The sequence below is a fragment of the Mustela erminea genome, chromosome 1 (genome assembly GCF_009829155.1).
Source record: "Mustela erminea isolate mMusErm1 chromosome 1, mMusErm1.Pri, whole genome shotgun sequence".
NCBI lineage: Eukaryota > Metazoa > Chordata > Mammalia > Carnivora > Mustelidae > Mustela > Mustela erminea.
The window spans coordinates 198,845,825-198,854,289 of record NC_045614.1 but is presented as its reverse complement, the minus strand read 5'-3'; the positions used below and the strand labels follow the sequence as shown (position 1 = coordinate 198,854,289).

Here is an 8,465-nt window from a genome sequence, read left to right as displayed (position 1 = left end):
CATTTTGGCTAGGTTCTCTCTTTTTCTTGTCATTTACTTTTGTTAGTTGTTTGTTCATTTTTTGTTTGTATACCTTATAAATCTTACTTTCAGGGTGCATTCTGGCTGGGTCTTCTCTTTTTTCTCTCTCTCCCTTCTCCCCACCCCCTCTCTCTCTCTCTTTTTTTTTCTTCTTTTTTCTTTCTTTTTGGTAGTGACTTCCAATTGGTCCAAAGCTTTCCAGGGTTCACCTTGCCAGATTGTGGTTGATATATTCAGCTAAACATCCCCTCAACTACCTCTCATCAGAATGTCTAGGGGAGGAACACCCAACAGAGGAAAAATTCAGATATTGTGGCCTCTCCATCACAACTATTATATATGGACATAAACAGTGTATCAGAAAGGGAATTCTGGGTAACAATTATCCAGGAATTGGAATCACTAAGGGTAGAAGTGAAAGCTACCCAGGAAGAAGGTAAAAATGCTATCACTGAGATCCTATCTAATCTAAATATGTTAACAGCTAGGGTAATCAAGGCAGAAGACAGAATTAGTGATCTAGAGGACAAACTGATAGAGAAAAAGGATCAGGAGGAGGCCTGGAACAAAAGGCGTGAAAACAGAATTGGGGAAATAAATGACGCCATGAAACGTTCCAATGTCAGAATTATTGGGATCCCTGAGGGGGAGGAGAAAGAAAGAAGAATTGAAGATACAGTTGAACAAATTCTACATGAAAGTTTTCCCAGTATGGGGAATGGAATAAGCATTAGTGTCCTACAGGTAGAAGGAGCACCCCTTAAGATGAACAAATCTAGAAAGACCTCAAGGCTCTTGATTGCAAGACTGATGAAGAATAATTTTAGACAAGAGCTTTTGAGAAGAGTAAGGGGGAAGAGATTCCTTTGTACAGAGGAAGGTCCATCAGAATGACATCAGACCTGCCCACAGAAACCTGGCAAGCCAAAAACAGCTGGCAAGACATATCCAGGGCATTACATGAGAACAACATACAGCCAAAAATACTTTATCCATCATATATCCTGGCATTCAAAATAGATGTAAAGATAAACTTCCAAAACTTGCCAGCTTCCAAAACTGACAAGGTTTAAAAGAGTATGTGACCATGGGGCATCTGGGTGGCTCAGTGGGTTAAAGCCTCTGCCTTCGGCTCAAGTCATGATCCCAGGGTCCTGAGATCAAGCCCTGCATAGGACTTTCTGCTCCTCAGGGAGCCTGCTTCCTCCCCTCTCTCTCTCTGCCTGTCTCTCTGCCTACTTGTGCTCTCTCTCTCTCTCTCTATCAAATAAATAAAATCTTAAAAAAAAAAAAGTATGTGACCGCCAAGCCAGCACTACAAGAAATATTTGGCGGGGCGGGGGGTAAGAGGAAAGAACCCAAGAGTGTCATAGAACAGAAATTTTCAGAGACCATCTATAGAAACACGGACTTCACAGGCAACATGATGTCAATAAAAATGTATCTTTCAGGGGTGCCTGGGTGGCTCAGTGGGTTAAAGCTTCTGCCTTCAGCTTGGGTCATGATCCCTGGGTCCTGGGATTGAGCCCTGCATTGGGTTCTCTGCTCAGTGGGGAGCCTGCTTTCTCCTCTCCCTCTGCCTGCCTCTCTGCCTACTTGTGATCTCTGTCTGTCAAATAAATAAATAAAATCTTAAAAAAATAATAAAGAAAGAAAAGAAAAAAAAATGTTTCTTTCAATAATCAGTCATGAACAGCCTAAAAGCTCCCATAAAACAGCACAGCTTTGCAGATTCAATAAATCTACAGGACCTGTTCATATGTTGTCTATAAGAGACCCATTTGAAACATAAGGCTGCATCCACCCTGAAAATGAAGAGGTGGAGAAGCATCTTTCATGCCAAATGGCCTCAAAAGAAAGCTGGGGTAGCTATTCTCATATCAGATAAATTAGATTTTAAAGTAAAGACTGTAGTCAGAGATAAAGAAGGATGATACTACATCATTTTTAAAGGGACTATCCACTAAGAAGATCTACAAGTTGTAAATATTTATGCCCCCAATACAGGAGAAGCCAACTACATAAGACAACTGTTAATCAAGATAAAGGTCCATACTGATATAAATACATTAACAGTAGGAGATCTTAACATGCTATTCTCAGTAATAGATCATCCAAGCAGAAAATCAATAAAGAAATGAGAGCATTGAATGATACATTGGCCCAGATGAACCTTGTAGATATACACAGAACATTGCACCCTAAAACAACAGAATACTCATTCTTCTCAAAGTCACATGGAACTTTCTCCAGAACAGACCACATACTGGGTCACAAATCAGGGCTCAACTGATACCAAAAGATTGAGATTATTCCCTGCATATTCTCAGACCACAATGCTTTGAAACTGGAACTCAACCACAAGAAAATGTTTGAAAGGAATTCAAACACTTGGAGCTAAAGACCACCCTGCTTAAGAATGTTTGGATTACCAGGAAAACAAAGAAAAACTTAAACAAATCACGGAAACCAATGAAAGTGAAGACACTTTGGTCCAAAATCTATGGGGATGGCAAAGGTGGGTCTAAGGGGAAAATCCATAGCCATCAAATCCTCCCTCAAAAAATAAATAAGTAAATAAATAAATAAATAAAATAAAAAATCCAGAATACACCAGCTGTCTTTACACCTTAAGGAACTGAAGAATTAACAACAAATTAAGCCAACAAAAAACACACACAAGAAGGAAAATGATCAAGATTATAGCAGCAATCAATGAGACAGAAACTAGTAGAACACATCAATTAAACCAGAAACTTTTTTTGAAAGAATCAATAAGATCAATAAACAATTGGCCAAACTAATCCTAAAGAAAAGAGAGAGGACTCAAATTAATGAAATTATGAATGAAAAGGGAGAGATCATGACTAACACCAAGGAAATTAAAACAAACTTCAGAAATTATTATCAATTGTTATATGCCAATAAGTTAAGCAACCTAGATGAAATGCATGCATTTCTGGAAATTGATAAACTTCCAAAACTGAATCAGGAAGAAACTGACATCCTGAATAGACCAGTATCTAGTAACAAGATTGAAGCAGTGATCAAAAACCTCCCAAAAAACAAGAGCCCAGGACCTGATGGATTCCCAGCAGAATTCTACCAAACATTCAAAGAAGAAATAATACCTATTCTCCTGAAGCTGTTTCAAAAGATAGAAACAGAAGAAAAACTTCTAGACTCTTTGTATGAAGCCAGCATTACCCTGACCCCAATCCATGCAAAAACCCCACCAAAAAGAATTCAGACCAATACCCACAATAAATATGGATGCCAAGATTCTCAACAAGATGCTAGCTAATAGGATCTAACAGTACTTTAAAAAAGATTATCAACCATGACCAGGTAGGATTTGTCCATGGGATGCAAGGGTGGTTCAACATTCACAAATCAATCAATGAGATAGAGCAAATCAATAAGACAAGAGAGACAAACCACATGGTCCTTCAATTGCTACAGAAAAACCAACTGACAAGATACAGCATCCATTCCAGATTAAAATGATTCAAAGTATAAGGATACAGGGAACATTCCTTAACTTCATAAAATTTATCTACGAAAAACACACAGCAACTATAATCCTCAATGGGGAAAAGTTGACAACCTTCCTTTTGAGATCAGGAACATGACAAGGATGTCCACTCTGACCACCGTTATTCAACATAGTACTAGAAGTCCTAGAAACAGCAATCAGACAACAAAAAGAAATAAAATGAATAAAATGTATTCAAATTACCAAAGAAGAAGTAAAACTCTCTTCTCAGAGGACATGATACTTTTTTTATGGAAAACCCAAAAGACTCCACCCCCAAACTACTAGAACTCATACAGCAATTCAATAATGTGGCAGGATACAAAATCAATGTATACAAATGAGTTGCTTTCTTATACACTAACAATGAAAAAAACAGAAAGGGAAATTAGACAATTGATTCCATTTACTATAGCAACAATAACCATCAGATAACTGGGAGTAAATCTAACCAAAGAGGTAAAGGATCTGTACTCCAAGAACTACAGAACACTCATGAAAGGAACTGAAGAAGACACAAAAAGGTGGAAGACCATCCCATGCTCATGGATCTGAAGAATAAACATTGTTATAATGCCTATCCTGCCTAGAACCATCTATACATTCAATGCCATCGCTATCAAAATTCTGCCAGCATTTTTCAAAGAGCTAGAACAAACAATCCTAAAATTTGTATGGAACCAGAAGAGACCCCAAGTTGCTAAGGAAATGTTGAAGAAGAAAAGCAAAACGAGGGGCATCACCATTCTCTTACACCATACACAAAGATAAACTTGAAATGGATAAAAGACCTCAAAGTGAGACAGGAATCCATCAGAATCCTAGAGGAGAACATAGGCAGTAACCTCTTCAGTACTGGCCACAGCAACTTCTTTCAAAATATTTCTCCAAAGGCAAAATAGACTTTGGGGGCTTCATCAAGATAAAATGCTTCTGATCTCATTTCTTCAATTCCAATGTTTAAAAAAAAAAAAAAAAAACCTCTTAAAACAATTCTATTTTCCTGTTTAATTACTTAAAAATTAATTTATTAATTTATTAGATTTTTTCTAAATATGCAACAATTCTTTCTTCACCCTGACACTACTCATGTTTTTCCTAACCAAAATTTGTTCTTCCCAACTAGATAAAAAGCTTTAGTAAGTTAGAAGCACTTGTGTGTGTGTGTGTGTGTGTGTGTGCACGCACACGTGTATATGTAATATTACTCAGCAACTAGACAAGTCACTGGAAAGTAAAGGTATTTTTATATCAGATTTCTAAATATAACACCATCACATCATGAGTGAATATATATACATAATTTTAATTAACTATGTAGTCCTATCATACAGAAAAAGTTTTCGATTTAAATATTGTATTTGTATTGATTTGTATTAATTCTTGAAATTTGTATTGATTCTTGTTATTATTTCCAGATAATAATGAAGAAAGATCAAAACCAGAAGTAACTTGTGGGTTATGATTTAGTTTCCATAAATTAGTAATAATAATAATTGATAAACTGTTATGCATCATAAGCCAAATTGCTTCTGTTATGGAGTGTATTTATCATTTTTTGGCAATTTTAAAATAATTTCTTCTGAGATTTTAGCTCATCTGTGGGCTTGGTGACTTAGTTTAGTCTTTCTACTTGGAAATTTTATTTGGAAAAATTTTTTACATGATGCAATATTTTAGTTATTTTTATTAGCTTTACTACTTAATGCTATGATTTCTTCTCTGGGGTTTCAGGGGACATAGAAAAGTAGCAAAGGGAAGAAGTATGGCATAAAAATATTGACTTATTCATTTATGCAAAATAAACTTTATATAGATATCCTTAAAATTAACCATGGCTTCTCTCAACATCATCAAATCAAATGCCAAAATTTTTTTCCCTTGATGGAATGTCTTATGTTATAAAAATTACATTGTTTTCTTCTGATATGAATGAACATTTGATTGCATGTCTACTACTACATTCAAAATTACTTCCCTCAGCACTGAAATAATTGCTATGCTGTCTTCTATATATTTTATTGTTGATGGAATACCCCATGAACTGTATTATATAATTATCTTTTCCTTATGTACTTGAGGTTTTCTTTCTTCCCCTTAGGTAGTGAGGTTTTACCACTGTCTTCTTATTTGTACTAAATAAAATAATTTTTATGACACAATAAATTAGATTATAACTAACACTTACATAACTAAAAAATTAAGCAGCAACCAGGAAAACAAGAATGATAACAAATCCATAAAGGTAGTGTTAGAATGTAAGACCAATATTGAAATGTATTTTAATCAATTCTTATTAAATGCAAATAATAATTACTATCAAAAGTTGATATTGCAATATTATTATAAATTCTAATTTTGACTTAAAATTCTAGATCTATACTGAAAGTGAGAACTCAGCAATGGGAAAAATAGAGGGAAATAAAACCACATTTTTTTGGCAACAAAATAAAAATTGAAATTCAGAAGTTTCACAAAATATGAATTTTAGGTATTCAAATGACAAAGAGAAGGATAAAGGCCAAAAATAAAATATAAAGTGTATGTTCAAATGCAACAAAATAATTTAAAAAGGAAGTGGTAGAATTATATTATGCAGAAAAAAAATTAGAAAAATAAAAGAACAAAGGCACACATACAATTATAAATAAAGTATCAAAAACTCAGATTTTAAAAAACTGAGATGTACAATCATTATATCTTTCCACTGTTACACAAAACACAAGTCAATATCAAAGCAGTCTTTGTAAAATTGGGCTTTCTTACCCATAAGTCTTGAGACCTCATTCATAGTATACAGGAGAGATTATAGGTGATTTTAATTACAATGCACTTAATTCAATGAGTTTGTTTTTGACATTTGTTATATTTGATAACTTATAGAGACAAAAGAAAGTTTCCAATTTTAATTCTTTCTCCATGAGATGTTGTCCAGTTTATAATAGGTTTTTGGAAAAATCTTGAGGGGAAAGTAGGCACCAAAATAACAACTTCAAGGTAAAGCTAGTCATTTAGATGACAGTTGTGATGACAATTCTATTTAGCCATGATTGTGAAAAATCTACTTATCATTCTAATTAAGACACCATTGGTTTGAACTTGATGGGTCCAATATGGGCTGACCAGCCATGGGAGGCTGATTTGCCTCTTATGTGCTTTCTGTCCTTGGTGACTGCACGTCCAGGTCCTCATGGCAGGCACCCAGGGGCAGGGGCTGGCAATGGTGATAGTCTGCTTGTGGTCACTGCTGCTGAGCTACAGCAAATCCACCTGTGGATACTGTCTCCCCTCAGCCACTAGAGCATCTTGTTTGACTACAGCAATGGCCAGGGGAGGCTGAGGAAGATGTGGATGAAGATGCTCATCATTCAGAGGCTAAGGTGGCGAGTCTGAGAGCAGTGGAGGTACAGAATTGTTCCTGTGTGGTTGAATCAGAAGGCAACCAAGAACAGAAACAGGAGCACCTACCAAAAAGCTGCCTAACTCCATGGGAAGTGCGGTTTGTTGGCAAAGAAAAAGAATGTGACTGTCTGCAACAGAAAGCTCTGGAAGAATTAAAACAACTAGGAAATAGGAAAGAAATAGAAGACTATGAAAAAAAAAAAAGATAGAAAGGTAATTGCTAAAGAAACGTACAAGGAATGGGTTCAGGAAAAGAATGAACAGAAAAGAAAAAGGGAACAAAAATTAATAAAGAAATGGAAGAAAACACAGTAGAGGAACTGGTGAAGAAACATTTGCAAGAAACGGTAAAAGAAAAATATCAAGAATGGTTGAAGAAAAAATGTTGGAAAACATGATAAGAAGAAAAGGAAAAGGAAAAATAATGGTAAGGTGAATTACAGGGAAAAAAGGAAATAGCAGAAAGAAAGTTTAAGGAGTGGTTGGAAAATTCAAAAAATAAACCTTGTCTGGCTGCAGAGAGCTATGGTTATGCCAATGGAAAAGAGAATTTTAATTGAGAACCAGTATTTTATAATCCATTCCATGGAAACCCATCCCTATGTCTCCTTCTAAAAAGCTGAGGACCTACGAGGAAAGAGGATGAAAAGGTCTGTGAACGTCAGCCAAGGAACTCATAGCCTCTGGTGATGCGGAGAGTGGGAAGCTGTCTTTACCTTGGAACTCAGTGCAGAATACAAAGACAGTGGATGTGGGAAATGTTTTTACCTGGAGCTAATTTTAAACTTAGCATCATTTTTCACTGTTCAGTCAGCCCCTCAACATTTGATGTGATTATGAGCAAGTTGAAAATTTTGCATTTGTGTATGTTGTTCTTGGAGTTAATTGAGGAAGGTGTTTTAGATATTTTCATTTTTAAAAGTGCTTTAAGCTTGATCTTGGCATATTGTTTCATAGGATAAGTGACTGAATATCTAACGATTGTGTTTATATTTAGCTTGTATCAAAACTACACTGTAATACGAATAAAACAGTTTATGTTGTGTTAAAAAAAATCCACTGCAAAAACAATGAATACTGTTATGCTGAAAATAAATAAAAAATAAATTAAAAAAAAAATCCACTGAATATGAAGACATACTTGTTTGAATACATATGTCCATGCTTTATTGAATGTTACATGTTGGTGTTTTATTAAATGTTCTACTTAAAAATATTAATAAATTAATTTTTGCACAAACTGTGTTAATTCTGAAATTTGATATGAGAAAATTGAGATAATTCTATTCTGTGTGCAAGTTTTCACTGGCTTGGTTGACTTAAATATTTTCTTTAATAACTCTTTAGATCACCCTACAAATCTTTTGCCATTAACTGTAATAAGTTTTAGTAGGTAAGATAAAAGGCCTTGTAAAGTAATGTTTCCTAAACAAGGAGCATAAATCTGTCACACAGTATATTAACTATTAATTTTAAACAATAATATTTTTATTTTTATTTTCAGTAT

The 8,465-nt window shown here is 34.8% G+C and overlaps 1 pseudogene; it reads left to right on the top strand.

The window, feature by feature from the left end:
- The first annotated feature begins 732 nt into the window (after positions 1 to 732).
- LOC116592071 lies at positions 733 to 7,920 on the top strand (annotated as a pseudogene).
- The last annotated feature ends 545 nt before the right edge of the window (positions 7,921 to 8,465 follow it).